The 16,377-nt window shown below is 40.6% G+C and overlaps 1 pseudogene; it reads right to left on the bottom strand.

Moving 5' to 3' along the window:
- Positions 1 to 1,764: 1,764 nt before the first annotated feature.
- LOC128596377 (centromere protein W-like) lies at positions 1,765 to 15,071 on the bottom strand (annotated as a pseudogene).
- Positions 15,072 to 16,377: the final 1,306 nt, after the last annotated feature.

Here is a 16,377-nt window from a genome sequence, read left to right as displayed (position 1 = left end):
CAGAACTCTTGGGGGATGGGCCCCCAGACCCCGATTGGGAGTGGGGCGGGGGGAAGCTAGAGTTTCATTCAGTTTCACGCAATACTACGGTCCGGGGAGGGCTCCTGCACTGCACCGCAGGGAAGTGCCGCCAAGGCTTGATTTCCCCTCAGCAGAGTGCCCTCTCCTCGCTCACATATCCCAGAATCAGGGCTGACCTGACGCAGCTCAGGCACTGTGCACTCCCCTCGAGAAATCACCCAAGGAGCCGAACTCCTGGGGGATAGGCCCTCAGACCCCGAGTGAGAGTAGGGGTTCTCAGCTCTCAGCGGGGAGGCCAGAGTCTGATTCAGTCTTGGGCCCCGTATGCCTGGGGAGGGTTGCTGCACTGCACCGCAGATAAGTGCCGCGAGTCGTGACTCAGCCCGGTGCCCTCTCCTCACTTGCGCGCCTCAGAGTCAATGCTGACCAGTCGCAACTCGGGGACTGTCCACTCCCCTTGAGAAATCACCCAAGGATCCGAACTCCTGGGGGATAGGCCCTCAGACCCCGAGTGAGAGTAGGGGTTCTCAGCTCTCAGCGGGGAGGCCAGAGTCTGATTCAGTCTTGGGCCCCGTATGCCCGGGGAGGGTTGCTGCACTGCACCGCAGGGAAGTGCCGCGAGGCGTGACTCCCCCTCAGCCCGGTGCCCTCTCCTCACTCGGCGCGCCTCAGAGTCAATGCTGACCAGTCGCACTCAAGGGGACTGTCCACTCCCCTTGAGAAATCACCCAAGTATCCGAAGTCCTGGGGGACAGGCCTCCAGACCTCAGTGGGCGGGAGGGGAGCGCCGGGGATTCAGGGTTGCCGGCAGAGGATTCCCAAAGTTTTATTCAGCCCTATGTCCGGCAGGAGAACGCCACGGCACCCCAGTAGGGGAGGTAGGTCCAGTTTTTAGAAGGTCTCTCCCGTGGAGAGACCGTGGAAATTAAAGGGCTCTAATTTCTGCCCGCTTGTTCAATTATGGGGCTCTAGAGCCAGTCTCATGGGGGAGGGGGACTCCCGTCCGCTTGGTGGTGGATTTTGTACCTTTTGTTTGCGTCCTTGTGGTCACAACTTGCCTCAGCGGTGTTGATGTGCGTTCTTCAGCCTTCTCTCTTGGTGAGGCTCAAGTCCACCAGGATACTTACTAAATTCCTGTCCCTTATCTCTCCTTCTGGACGGGAGCCTTTGTTGAAAGCTGGCTTCAGTCCGCCATCTTGTCTCCCCCTCCGAGACAGGTTTTGAAGAAACCTAGTTGATGTCTACAATCCTTCAGATGAGAAATCATATCATTACTATTGGCATGATAAAAAAAGATTACTTTGTTTTCCATTAAAATGAATAATACTTAAAAGTACACCAAGATTTGACGGCATGTTGTTTTTTCTTCAGAGATTAAATTAATACCATAGTTAATTGTGGGCAAATCTAATACATACAAACTTATTTCTAAGAAGTAAATCTCTCCAAGCTTGTTAATAGTAAGATGTCATTTTTGGTATGCAAAAATTTGCAATAGCAACAAAACAGAAGCAAAACAAAGGCCACTAGAAGTGAAAAGAACATGGTTCTTTAAAAAGGAAAAATAGTCCTACATATTTACTTAAGATATTTCAATACCAGCAAACAAACAAACAAACAACCCCCCATCCCTGAACTAGCCCATGTTTTAATAATCCATGATATGCAAAAAATGTTCTTATGAACTGTTACCACCTAAAATAATGGATCATATTATTTTCCAGAATGTGTGTTCTTTGATGTCTAACCTCGGCTTTTCTTTAGAATTACTTTTGCTGCAGCCATTACATGCTCCTTGTTAATGACTCCACACTTACTCTCACAAGCATTTGTCCTGGACTCATCTGCTAATCCATGAACAAACAATAAACAGGTCAGATGAACCAGTAAGTCCACCTTTATTCAGACGAAGGTGACGTTTATGACGTTGGAAGACCCGCCTTGGAAAGCCGTGGGGAGCCTTCCGCTTTGCATACTTCTGGGAGACTACTGGAGAGTGCCATCTTCCCTGTCGGCAGCAGCCGCCTCGGCTTCCCAGGGCTTCTCCGCACCGCACACAAGATTCCAGCTGCTAGGACAGTTAGAACAATCTAGCCCTTCCAACGCCTTTTCGGGGCCTGAAACGGATTCTAATTTTCCAAGTCTCCATCTTTTTTTACGGCTGAATAGTATTCCGTGGTATACATATAACCACAGTTTATTAATCTGTTCAAGGGTTGTTGGGGACTTAGGTTGATTCCATGTCTTGGTGATTGTGAATTGAGCTGCAATAAACATTCTAATGAAAATGTCCTTAGGGTAAAATGATTTTTTTTTCTTCTGGGTAGATACCTAGTAGTGAGATTGTGTGATCAAATGGAAGGTCTACTTTCAGCTCTTTGAGGAGTCTCCATACTTCTTTCCACATGGGTTGTATCCGTTTACAATCCCACCAGCAGTGTAAATGCATTTCTAGGCCATTTATAATTTTACTTTTGGTTTTCTCTTTGATCCATGGCTGTGTTTCTTAATTTTATAATAGCTAAAGGTGTTTTTTTTTTTTTGCTTCCTTATTCTTATTCTTATCTAGTTTTATTGTCTTCTGACTAGATAAAATAGATTGTGAAAGTTTTACTTTCCTTTTATAATTTGAGATTTCTACCATGACCAAGTGAGGAAAGATGCACCTTGGCATATCATGTTTACTCTTTTGTCTTTCTATTCACAAAACTGAGATCTGTGCTTTGATTCCATTTTTATTTCATTAGTGGATTTTGAGGTTGGATGGGATAAATGTGGGTTTAACCCATTGCAAGTGTGTACTACAACCCTAGGTATGTGGGTAGTATATGCTCTAAATTCTCAATTATATTTCTTGCATATTGACCAGAGAATAACATTTTGGCTGAGAAGAGGATTCTTGGATTGCAGGGTTGAAAGATTTTTCTCTTCATAGTCTACAGATGTTAAATTACCATATTGTAGTCTCTAGACAAAGTAATAAACAACTTGTCTTTACCGTCTGAAATGTAAGATCACTTCTAAGGCCTCTGCCTCTCCTCCTCATATTTTGTTTCCATCATTTCTTTTCCCAGATCTTCTCCATTACCCACAGTGCATTTCAGGGTGGAAATTCAGGATGAGAAACGTCCATGATGGAGCACCAGGGAGAGGCCTCAGAGGCCTTGCCTGGCTTTAATAGCTGAAGGCTCTGCGAATCATGCTTGGCCATGTCACTGTCTGCTGACTAAACCCGAAGTTGAAAAGAATGGGGTGTAGGGTGGTTTTCTTTTTTTTTTTTTTTATTGTTGGGGATTCATTGAGGGTACAATAAGCCAGTTACACTGATTACAATTGTTAGGTAAAGTCCCTCTTGCAATCATGTCTTGCCCCCATAAAGTGTGACACACACTAAGGCCCCACCCCCCTCCCTCCATCTCTCTTTCTGCTTCCCCCCCCATAAACTTAATTGTCATTAATTGTCCTCATATCAAGATTGAGTACATAGGATTCATGCTTCTCCATTCTTGTGATGCTTTACTAAGAGTAATGTCTTCCACTTCCATCCAGGTTAATACGAAGGATGTAAAGTCTCCATTTTTTTGAATGGCTGAATAGTATTCCATATTACATATACCACAGCTTGTTAATCCATTCCTGGGTTGGTGGGCATTTAGGCTATTTCCACATTTTGGCGATTGTAAATTGAGCTGCAATAAACAGTCTAGTACAAGTATCCTTATGATAAAAGGATTTTTTTCCTTCTGGGTAGATGCCCAGTAATGGGATTGCAGGATCGAATGGGAGGTCTAGGTTGAGTGCTTTGAGGTTTCTCCATACTTCCTTCCAGAAGGGTTGTACTAGTTTGCAGTCCCACCAGCAGTGTAAAAGTGTTCCCTTCTCTCCACATCCACGCCAGCATCTGCAGTTTTGAGATTTTGTGATGTGGGCCATTCTCACTGGGGTTAGATGATATCTCAGGGATGTTTTGATTTGCATTTCTCTAATATATAGAGATGATGAACATTTTTTCATGTGTTTGTTAGCCATTCGTCTGTCGTCTTTAGAGAAAGTTCTATTCATGTCTCTTGCCCATTGATATAAGGGATTGTTGGCTTTTTTCATGTGGATTAATTTGAGTTCTCTATAGATCCTGGTTATCAAGCTTTTGTCTGATTGAAAATATGCAAATATCCTTTCCCATTGTGTGGGTTGTCTCTTTGCTTTGGTTATCGTCTCCTTAGCTGTACAGAAGCTTTTCAGTTTAATGAAGTCCCATTTGTTTATTTTTGTTGTTGTTGCAATTGCCATGGCAGTCTTCTTCATGAAGTCTTCCCCCAGGCCAATATCTTCCAGTGTTTTTCCTATGCTTTCTTGGAGGATTTTTATTGTTTCATGCCTTAAATTTAAGTCCTTTATCCATCTTGAATCAATTTTTGTGAGTGGGGAAAGGTGTGGGTCCAGTTTCAGTCTTTTACATGTAGACATCCAGTTCTCCCAACACCATTTATTGAATAGGGAGTCTTTCCCCCAAGGTAAGTTCTTGTTTGGTTTATCAAAGATTAGGTGGTTGTAAGATGTTAGTTTCATTTCTTGGTGTTCAATTCGATTCCAAGTGTCTATGTCTCTGTTTTTGTGCCAGTACCATGCTGTCTTGAGCACTATGGCTTTGTAGTACAGACTAAACTCTGGTATGCTGATGCCCCCAGCTTTATTTTTGTTACTAAGAACTGCCTTAGCTATGCGGGGTTTTTTCCGTTTCCATACAAAACGCAGAATCATTTTTTCCAAATCTTGAAAGTACGATGTAGGTACTTTGATAGGAATGGCATTGAATAGGTAGATTACTTTGGGAAGTATAGACATTTTAACAATGTTGATTCTTCCCATCCATGAGCATGGTATGTTCTTCCATTTGTTAATATCCTCTGCTATTTCCTTTCTGAGGAGTTCATAGTTTTCTTTATAGAGGTCCTTCACCTCCTTCGTAAGGTATATTCCTAGGTATTTCATTTTCTTTGAAACTATGGTGAAGGGAGTTGTGTCCTTAATTAGCTTCTCATCTTGACTGTTATTGGTGTATACAAAAGCTACTGACTTGTGGACATTGATTTTATATCCTGAAACATTACTGTATTTTTTGATGACTTCTAGGAGTCTTGTGGTTGAGTCTTTGGGGTTCTCTAAGTATAAGATCATGTCGTCAGCAAAGAGGGAGAGTTTGACCTCCTCTGCTCCCATTTGGATTCCCTTTATTTCCTTGTCTTGCCTAATTGTATTGGCTAGAACTTCCAGCACTATGTTGAATAGTAAAGGTGACAGAGGACAACCTTGTCTGGTTCCAGTTCTAAGAGGAAAAGCTTTCAGTTTTACTCCATTCAGTAAAATATTGGCTGTGGGTTTGTCATAGATAGCTTCAATCAGTTTTAGAAATGTGCCACCTATGCGTATGCTCTTCAGTGTTCTAATTAGAAAAGGATGCTGGATTTTATCAAATGCTTTTTCTGCATCTATTGAGAGGATCATGTGATCTTTATTTTTGCCTCTGTTAATATGGTGGATAACGTTTATGGACTTGCGTATGTTAAACCAGCCTTGCATCCCTGGGATGAAGCCTACTTGATCATGATGAATGACTTTTTTGATGATAAGCTGTAATCTATTGGCTAGGATTTTGCTGAGAATTTTTCCATCTATATTCATGAGTGAGATTGGTCTGAAATTCTCCTTTTTGTTTGGGTCTTTTCCTGGTTTTGGTATCAAGGTGATGTTTGCTTCATAGAATGTGTTGGGGAAGACAACAGTTCCTTCTTCCTCAGTTTTTTGGAATAATTTCTGCAGTACAGGAATAAGCTCTTCCTTGAAGGTTTGATAGAATTCTGGAGTGAAGCCATCTGGACCAGGGCATTTTTTAGTTGGAAGCTTTTTTATTGTTTCTTTGATCTCAGTGCTTGAAATTGGTCTGTTCAGGAGCTCTATTTCTTCCTGACTAAGTCTAGGGAGAGGGTGCGATTCCAAATATTGATCCATTTCCTTCATATTGTCAAATTTCTGGGCATAGAGTTTCTGGTAGTATTCAGAGATGATCTCTTGTATCTCTGTGGGATCAGTTGTTATTTCCCCTTTATCGTTTCTAATTGAGGTTACTAGAGATTTTACTTTTCTATTTCTAGTTAGTCTGGCCAATGGTTTATCTATTTTATTTATTTTTTCAAAAAACCAACTCCTTGTTTCATTAATTTTCTGAATGATTCTTTTGTTTTCAATTTCATTGATCTCTGATTTGATTTTGGATATTTCTTTTCTTCTACTGAGTTTAGGCTTAGATTGTTCTTCTTTTTCCAATTCCATAAGATCTCTTGTGAGATTGTTGATGTGTTCTCTTTCTGTTTTTCGAATGTAGGCATCTAAAGCGATGAATTTTCCTCTCAAAACTGCTTTTGCAGTATCCCACAGGTTTTGGTAGCTTGTGTCTTCATTGTTGTTATGCTCAAGGAAGTTAATGATTTCCTGTTTTATTTCTTCCTGCACCCATGTGTTATTCAACAGAAGATTGTTTAATTTCCATGCCTTTGGGTGGGGTTGAGCATTTTTGTTAGAGTTGAGTTCCACCTTTAGTGCCTTATGGTCTGAAAAGATACAAGGTAAAATGTCAATTCTTTTGATTCTGTTGATATTTGTTTTGTGTCCCAAGATATGATCAATTTTGGAGAATGTTCCATGGGGTGATGAGAAGAATGTATATTCTTTGTCTTTGGGGTGGAGTGTTCTATATGCGTCTATCAAGCATAGTTGTTCTAGGGTCTCATTTAAATCTCTTATATCTTTGTTTAATTTCTGTTTGGAGGATCTGTCCAGCTCTGTAAAAGGTGTGTTAAAGTCCCCTGTTATGATGGTATTATCAGATATCATATTGCTCAGACTGAGCAAGGTCTGCTTCAAGAATCTGGGAGCATTTAAATTGGGTGTATAAATATTTAGAATTGAAATGTCTTCTTGTTGTAGTTTTCCCTTGACCAATATAAAGTGACCATCTTTGTCTTTTTTGACTTTAGTTGCTTTAAATCCACATGTATCTGAAAATAAGATTGCAACTCCTCTTTTCTTCTGAATTCCATTTGCCTGAAAAATTGTCTTCCAACCCTTGACTCGGAGCTTTAATTTGTCTTTTGAAGCCAGGTGTGTTTCTTGCAGACAGCAAATGGATGGCTTGTGTTTTTTAATCCAGTCAGCCAATCTATGTCTCTTCAGTGGGGAATTCAAGCCATTAACATTGATTGAGATAATTGATAAGTGTGGTAGTATTCTATTCGTCTTATTTGGTGAGAGTCCATTGCTTAGTTTTATCTTTTGCATCAGTGTGGAGGTTAGGTTCTGTCCTTTGATTTCTGAGTTCTTACTTTGCTGCTGATCCATTGTGGTGGTCAGTGGGCAGAACAGCTTGAAGTATTTCCTGTAGAGCTGGTCTTGTTGTGGCGAATTTCCTCAATGTTTGTATATCCGTAAATGATTTGATTTCTCCGTCAATTTTGAAGCTTAGCTTAGCAGGGTACAGAATTCTGGGCTGAAAATTGTTCTGTTTAAGTAGATTAAAGGTAGATGACCATTGTCTTCTTGCTTGGAAAGTTTCATTAGAGAAGTCTGCTGTCACTCTGATGGATTTGCCCCTGTAGGTCAACTGGCGCTTACTCCTGGCAGCTTGCAGAATCTTTTCTTTCATCTTGACTTTGGACAGGTTCATCACAATGTGTCTTGGAGAAGCTCGGTTAGAGTTGAGGCGACCTGGGGTCCGATATCCCTCTGAAAGCAGTGTGTCAGAATCTTTGGTGATATTTGGGAAATTTTCTTTTATAATATTCTCTAGTATGGCTTCCATTCCTCTGGGGCATTCTTCTTCCCCTTCTGGAATTCCTATAACTCGTATGTTGGAACGCTTCATAAAGTCCCATAATTCTGACAGTGAACGTTCTGCTTTCTCTCTCTTTTTTTCTGCCTCTTTTACTATCTGAGTTATCTCAAAAACTTTGTCTTCTACCTCTGAAATTCTTTCTTCTGCATGGTCTAACCTGTTGCTGATACTTTCCATTGCATCTTTAAGTTCCCTGATTGACTCTTTCATTTCCTTCAGCTCTGCTATATCCTTTTTATATTCTTCATATCGTTCATCTCTTATTTGATTCTGTTTTTGGATTTCCTTTTGGTTATTTTCCACTTTATTAGCAGTTTCCTTCATTGTTTCCATCATTTCTTTCATTGTTTTCAACAAGTGTATTCTAAATTCCCTTTCTGTCATTCCTAACATTTCTGTATAGGTGGAATCCTCTGCAGTAGCTACCTCATGGTCCCTTGGTGGGGTTGTTCTGGACTGGTTCTTCATGTTGCCTGGAGTTTTCTGCTGATTCTTCCTCATGAGTGATTTCTTTTATCTGTTTCCTTGCCCTAATTTTCCTTTCACTTCCTCTTACTCTTTAAGTTCTTGTGCCTGTGGACTAAGGGTTACAGGACCAGAAGGGTGAGAATGTTCAGGAGCAAAAAAGGGATGAAAGAAAGGAGGACCGAGTGATAAGAAAAAAAAGAAAGATAGGGTAAGGAGAGGGGGTGGGTATAAGGAATATTGACAAAAAGAAGAGAGGTACAGAAAGAGGGAGACAGGGCAATATAGGTGTACAGTAGGGTACTTTGACACAACCTTGAAAAACCCCACCTTCTGGGGGTGCCCAGTTGGGTGGTTCCCTTGAGGTCAGCAGCTCTTTGCTAACCTGATCAGACACAGTACCCCACCTCCACCAAGTAGAGAGGAAAGACAAAAATGCTATAAATCAAACCAAAACAAGCAAACAGAAACCTTTACGGGGATACAAGTGGGTGAAAAACCAAACTATAGGGGTAGAAACACTAGCAAAAATGAAGTTGTAGTTATTAAAAAAGGCAGCAATGGGAAATTATAATTGAACTAGAAAAATTGAGAAAGAAAAAGGGATCTGTATGGAAAAGATTGAAATTAAAAAACAAAAGAACATCAACAACGTCAAAATAAACAAACAAACAAAAAACCAACCAAAGAAAGAAAGAGAAAAAAATACACAACCAAAAACAAATCAGTTTGTATATGTTATTGAATATTGTCTGGGCAACACGTGGTCTTCTGGGGTATGAGATGTTAGTCACAGTTCTGATACGACTGGAGGCTGCTGATTTCTCAAACCCCAGTTGGTAGACTCCCTAAATCTCTCTTCAGCCCACTTAAAAGGCACTTTCAACTTGTAAACTTGCTAAGCAGAAGCTTTCCCAGCTTTCTCGCTGGAATCACTGCTGAAGTGGCTATCCACTTACCCAGTGTGCCAAAACCGGTCTCACTCTGCCCCTGAGGGTTAGGGGTGCAAGGCGGCTCAGACCCCACCGTTAGGCTACTTGGTTGCTGGGTTACAAGCTCCCAGCCTTTTCTAGCTCTGCGACCCTGAGGGCGGAGCTTGCCGGAGCAGATCACTGGCAATGGTTCCGTGTGACCCACCGCCAAACACTATTAGCTCCATCTGGCTCAGTGGCTCAGACCGGGGCCCTAGACAATGGCCAAAGTTCTCCGCACTCCCGCTCAGGCCTTCCCCAGAGCAGTTCAACTCAGTGCCAAGTCCAAGGACATCAAAACAGTTCACAGGTAAGGCCTTTCTGGTTTGTAGTCTCGCTGCTACTGAACTTACAGTTGTGGGTGGGTTTAGACGGATTGAACACTCGCGACCACGTGCCGGTTTTCCACTGTTTTAGTCCTCCTCTTGGGGTCCAGAAGTCTCTCGCTGACTCCCTGTATCCTCATAGGAGTGATGCTAGGCAGTTCCCACCAGCCAGAGATGCCTGGAGTCCTATCTCCCCAGATTCATGGTGCCCAGATGCAAGGAAGCTGTTACTCAGCTGCCATCTTGCTCCGCCTCCTGTAGAGTGGTTTTCAATAACACCTGTTGACAGACTGCCTGATGGAAAGGTTGCAAGAGCCTCAGCAATCACCTGTGGGCACTTCTTGGTTTAATAAGAACCAAATGCTAGAGGTCCCTCTACTCATGCAGAGGAAGACCATCAGGTACTGACTGGAGGTCAGTTAGGTCTCCTTAAATATGCTTTCAAGGAGATACCACAGGAGAAATCTAAATATAAGTTATTTCAAATGAACATGCATTTATAAAAGTGTACAAATCATATAGCTCAATGAATTTTCACAAATTTTACACACTCATGCCAGCACTACTCATGACAAAAGAGAACAAAACAGGGCCACAGTGCTCCCCTCCAGGCCCTTTCTGATCACCGTCTACTCTTTCCCCTCCAGCAGCAACCACTGTCTCTTCCTCTCATACCACAGGTTTGGTCTGTGTGTTTTCAACTTGATATAAAAGGAACTAGGAAGTATGTGCTTTTTTGTGTCCAGTTCCTTTTGTTCAACACAATGTTCGAAAGTGTATCTGTGCTGCTACTTGCAGTGGGTGCCTCATACTTATTGTGTGGAGATACAATGGATTCATCCACTTTCCTGTCAATGGACATTTGAATTATTTCCAATTTGTGCTATTATAAATAATGTTGCTGTAGATACTCTAAGAATTTTCTCACTTACCTTTGTATTTCGCCTAAAATCCCAATTACTGAAACTGAAATAAAGGCATAGCACTCATTTCTCACTCTCTTGCTTCTAATTCCACAGATCATTTTTAGGGAGTGAAGGTTTATGTCTTATCTTAGTCTGTTTTCTGTTTCTATAACAGAATACCACAGACTAGGCAATTTATAAAGAACATGGCTCTCTTTGGCTCGTGGTTTTGGAGGCTGGGAAGTCCCAGAGCATGGCATTGGCCCTCAGTGCTGGCCTTGGTGGTCATCAGATGGCAGAGGGTGTCACATGGTGGGACAGCAGGACAGTGCATGCCAGGTTGGCCTCTCTTCCTCTTAGAAAGCTGCCAGTCCCATCACAGAGGTCCACCTTAATTACTTTGTCTGGCCCCACATCCAATATACAGGTGATTATGTGGATTAAGTTTCCAATACATGAAATTTGGCAGACACATTCAAACTGCATATGATCTTGCACATTATCAGTACTTTGCATTTCCAGGTACATTTTATCATTGATTTGTCAACGTCTTTCAGTAATGCCTGCTGGGATTTTAACTGGGTTGTGCTGAATGTCTAGATCTGTGTTTGGAATACCAGAATTTACCTTCTAATCCATGAACATGTTGTGTGTGGGTGTTGGTGCGTGTGCATATATAGAGCGTGCCAAAAATATATATACACATTTTAAGAGAGGAAAAAACTGTATTAAATTTACAGTAATCATTTGACTCCTGAAATTGCAAGAGGAGCTCAATGTGACTTGTGTTCTTTTGTTATGTGCATATATACAATGTTTTTTATTTTAAATTAATTATCTTTTTAAAATCATAACTTTGTACATTGATGCATTTATGGGGTTCAGGGTAGTACTTTGATATATAATGTGAAATGTTTACATTGAACTAAGTAACACATCCATCACAATTATACTCATTTCTTAATAGTTTTGAAATGTACCATTGCATCATGCACATTAGATGAGGTCCCCCCAAATGCCTTCCCTCCTCCCTGATCCCCCCTCCCCTCCACTTTCTGTCCTCTTCCCTTCTACTTTCTTGATTATAGTTATGTTTTACCATTTGTATGATTGTTAGATGGCTATATACTGATTTCACAGTGGTATTGAGTACATTGGATACTTTTTTCTCATTCTTGAGGTACTTTACTAATAAGAATATTTTCCAGCTCCATCCAGGTAAACATAAGAAATGTGAAGTCTCCATCTTTTTTTATGGCTGCATAGTATTCCATGGTGTACATATACCACAATTTGTTAATTCATTCATGGGTCGGTGGGCACTTGGGCTCTTTCTATGTCTTGGCTATTATGAATTGGGCTGCAATAAACATTCTGGTGCAAATGTCTTTGTTGTAAAATAATTTTTGATCATCTGGGTATATCCTTAGGTGAAGAATTGCAGGATCAAATGATAGGTCTACTTTTAGTTCCTTGAGTGTTCTCCAACTTCTTTCCAAAAAGGTCATATTAGTTTACATTTCCACCAGCAGTGTAGAACTGTCCCCTTCTCTCTGCATCCATGCCAACATCTGTAGTTTTGGAATTTTATATATACAATTTTATTATAGTTTTTTTCTTTCTTACGTTGTATATTCATTTTTTTTATTAAATCATAGCTGTGTACATTGATATGATCATGGGGCATCATTCACTAGCTTTACAGACCGTTTACCAAGTTTCACATATACCCTTGTAAGATGCAAAGCTGGTGTAATCCCACCAATCCTCCACCCACCTCCCCCCACCCTCCCCTCCCTTTCCCCCTTCCCCCTATTTTTAGGTTGTAACTGGGTTATAGCTTTCATATGAAAACCCTAAATTAGTTTCATAGTAGGGCTGAGTACATTGGGTACTTTTTCTTCCATTCTTGAGATACTTTACTAAGAAGAATATGTTCCAGCTCCATCCATGTAAACATGAAAGAGGTAAAGTCTCCATCTTTCTTTAAGGCTGCATAATATACCCAGAAGACCAAAAAGCACATCATAACAAAGATATTTGTACCAGAATGTTTATTGCAGCTCAATTCATAATTGCTAAGTCATGGAAGAAGCCCAAGTGCCCATCGATCCACAAATGGATTAATAAATTGTGGTACATGTACACTATGTATATTCATTTTTGGTGTCCTCTATATGTGTCTTCTTTAAATTATTACAATAATGTTTTATAATTCACTATTTAGTAAGGTCTTGAACATCTTTTGTTAGATGTATAGTCAGGTATTTGACCTACAAATGCTTGTAGATGGTTTTAATTTTAGATTTATTTTTCTACTTCTTGTTACTGGTATATAGAAATACAATGACTTTTTATTTATTTATTTTTTTCCTTTTTTTTATTGTTAAATCATAGCTGTGTACATTAGTGCAATTGCCTGTACCCATTCTAAGATGCATCATAGATGTGGCCCCACCCATTACCCTCCCTCCACCATTTATCCAATGAGCTTGCTAAACATTAATTCTAATAGTTTATTTGTGAAGACTTTTGGTTTTCCATGAACATAGGCATGTCATCTGGAGATAATAACAGCTTAATCTTTTCCCATCCAACCCTTATTTCTTTCACTTTGTTTTTCTCTCTTTACTTCACTGGTTAGGACTTCTGGTAAAATATCAAATTAAGATGGGCATTTCAAGCATCCTCATCTCATTTCTCATTTCACAGAGAAAGTTTTAACACTTGGGCACTGTCAGAGTGTGGATTGTTTGACTCCTCCAGATCTCACACTGAAATCTGATCCCCAGTGTAGGAGGTGGGTCATGGAGGTAGATCCCTCATGAACAGATTTATGTTCTCCCTAAGTGAGTTCACACTCTATTAATTCCCTAAAGAGTTTCTGAGAGCTGGTTGTTAAAAAGGGTCTGGCGCCTTCTGCCTCTTTCTCTTTCTTTTTATCTCACCAAATGATCTATACACTCTGGTCTTCACCTTCTGCCAAGAGTGGAAGCTCCCTAAATCTCTCACCAGAAGCAGGTGCTAAAGCCAGACTTCCTGTATAGCCTGCAGAGCCAGGAGCCAAATTCACCTCTTCTCTTTATAAATTACCCAGGCCCAGGTGTTCCCTTATAGCAGCACAAGCAGACTAAGAAAATCACTAAATAGCAACTTTTTCATTATTTGTGGTAAGTAGTCTTTCATAGATGAGGACACTGCCTTTTCCTAGATGACTGGGAAGTTTTTTTTAAAATTATAAATAGGTGTTGAATATTATCACATGCTTTTCTGCCTCTAACAACATGCTTACATGACTTTTCTTCTTTAGAATTGTATTATAATTATTTATTGCTATGCAAAAAATGACCCCCATAACTTAGCATTTAAAAACAAGAAACATTTATTATTTTGCCTAGTTTCTGAGGGTTGAGGATCTGAGCATGGCTTAGCTGGGTAGTTTTGGCTTATGTTTCAGGAAGTTGCAGCCAAGCTGTTGGCCAGGTCTGAAGTCATCTCAACACTGAATTGGGTTGGGGAGAGTTTACTTCCAAGTTCACTGACATCATTGTTGCTAGTCTTAATTCATTGCTCTTGGCTTGTGATGTCAGTTCGTTGGCACATGGACCTCTGCAGGGCTGCTCATGTGTACTACTGAGAGCAAGAGGACAGAGAGGGTGGGCTAGCCAGCCACAAACTTTAACAACCCAATACTGGAGATGACATACCATTACTTCTTCTTTTTTTTTTCTCTTCCTTTTTTAATGAGATGAAGTCTTATACGATGCCTAGGCTGCAGCACCTGTGATCATAGCTCAATTCCTCAATTCATAATTGAACTCTTGGGCTCAAATGATCCTCTGCCTCAGCCTCCTGAGTAGCTGGTCATTACTTTTGTTACATGCTATTGGTCACTCAGCCTAGGATCTATCCTTATTTTAGTGCGGTTTGCACAGCTATAATGGCGTACCTGAGACTGGGTAATTTATAAAGACAAGAAGTGTATTTGGCTCATGGTTCTGCAGAATGTGTAAGATGCATGGTGCCAGCACCTACTTCAAGTGTGGGCCTCAGGGAGATTTCACTCAAGGTGAAGGGGGAGCAGTTGTGTTACATGGTGAGAGAGAGAGACAGAGAGAGGCAACCAGTTCTCCTGGGGACTAATAGCATGAGTGTGAACTCTCATTGTATCAGGAAGAGCACCAAGCCATACATGAGGGATCCACTCCATGATCCAAACACCTCCCACCTCCAACACTGGGGATCAGATTTCAGCATGAGATTTGGAGAGGAAACATATCCAAACTATATCAGTCTTGTATTTTTTTGTAATGTAGACCAAGAAAATAACAACTACAATGAGAAAATAAAATAAATGTACAAGCAGATGTCCCTGCAGCCTTCCTCCTCTCTCTCCATGTCTACACACATTCTGGTTTGCTTGGAAAGCAAGTCCAGGCTGTTTTCGAGGGGAGTAGTGACTCATGTCTCCATAGCCTGAAAGGTCCATTGACATGTTATTATAACACCTGTAGTGTTGTATGGGTATGTGTAAGTGCACATGTATTTAATTCCTGATTTACCAATCTTCAGACAAATCAACTAATAAAATGAAGTACAGTTCTGAATACTGCATTTTAAATACCCCAGGAACCCATCTGAGAGCTTCCAGCAAGGTCTTACCTATTTTCAGAATTGCTCTGCACTGTAGCCCCATAAATTGCTGTGTAGCACCTTTTCCTAATCTTTTCTTTCTTGACAATTTCCATTAAAGGGGCTATAAATACCTTGGGATATAGTTCTAGCTAGCAAAATAAATGGAAGATTATTGTGGGGGATATTAGGGGAAAACCATTATGTGCCTACTGAAAGCAGATATTCGCAGCTTCTCACATCCTCCTTCCCCTTTCCTTTTTATTTTGTCATATTTCTTTTCATTTTATTGAATGTTACTAGAAATAGTTTAAGATTAGAGAAGTGGCATTGATTGGTTGGCTTACGTTATTTGTTTGTTCATTTATGTTTATTGTTTGGGATTCATTGAGGGTACAAAGAATTAGGTTACACTTACTACATTTGTTAGATAAAGTCCCTCTTATAATTGTGTCCCACCCCCAAGAGGTGTGCCATACATTGTGACCCCCATCCCTCCTCTGCTCTCCCCACTTGCTCGTTCCCCTAGCCCCTACTTGTATTAGGTCATCTACTGTCTTCATATTAGAACTGAGTACATTGGATTCTTGCTTCTCCATTATTATGATGTCTTACTAAGAAGAAGGTATTCCACCTCCAACCAAGTTAATACAAAACATGTAAAGTCTCATCTTTTTAATGGCTGAATAGTATTTCATGGTATACATATACCACAGGTCATTAATCCATTCCTGGGTTGGTGGGCATTTCCACATTTTGGCGATTATAAATTGAGTTGTGATAAATAGTCTAGTCCAAATGTCCTTTTGATAAAAGGATTTTTTTTTTCTTCTGGGTAAATGCCTAGTAATGGATTTGTAGGATCAAATGGGAGGTCAAGTTTGAGTTCTTTGAGGATTCTGCATACTTCCTTCCAAAAAGTTGTATTAGTTTGCAGTCCCACCATCAGTGTAAAAGTGTTCCCTCTTTCCACACCCATGGCAGTACCTGCAGCTGTGACACTTTGTGATATGGACCATTCTCACTGGGGTTAGGTGATATCTCAGGGTGGTTTTGATTTGCATTTCTCTGATGATTAGGGACAATGAACATTTTTTCATATGTTTGTTAGCCATTTGTCTTCTTTATAGAAAGTTCTATTCATGTCTTTTGCCCAGTGATATATGGGA

Source organism: Nycticebus coucang, chromosome 10, assembly GCF_027406575.1.
Source record: "Nycticebus coucang isolate mNycCou1 chromosome 10, mNycCou1.pri, whole genome shotgun sequence".
Taxonomy (NCBI): Eukaryota; Metazoa; Chordata; class Mammalia; order Primates; family Lorisidae; genus Nycticebus; species Nycticebus coucang.
The sequence above is the reverse complement of the archived record's forward strand: the minus strand, read 5'-3'. Positions and strand labels throughout refer to the sequence as shown.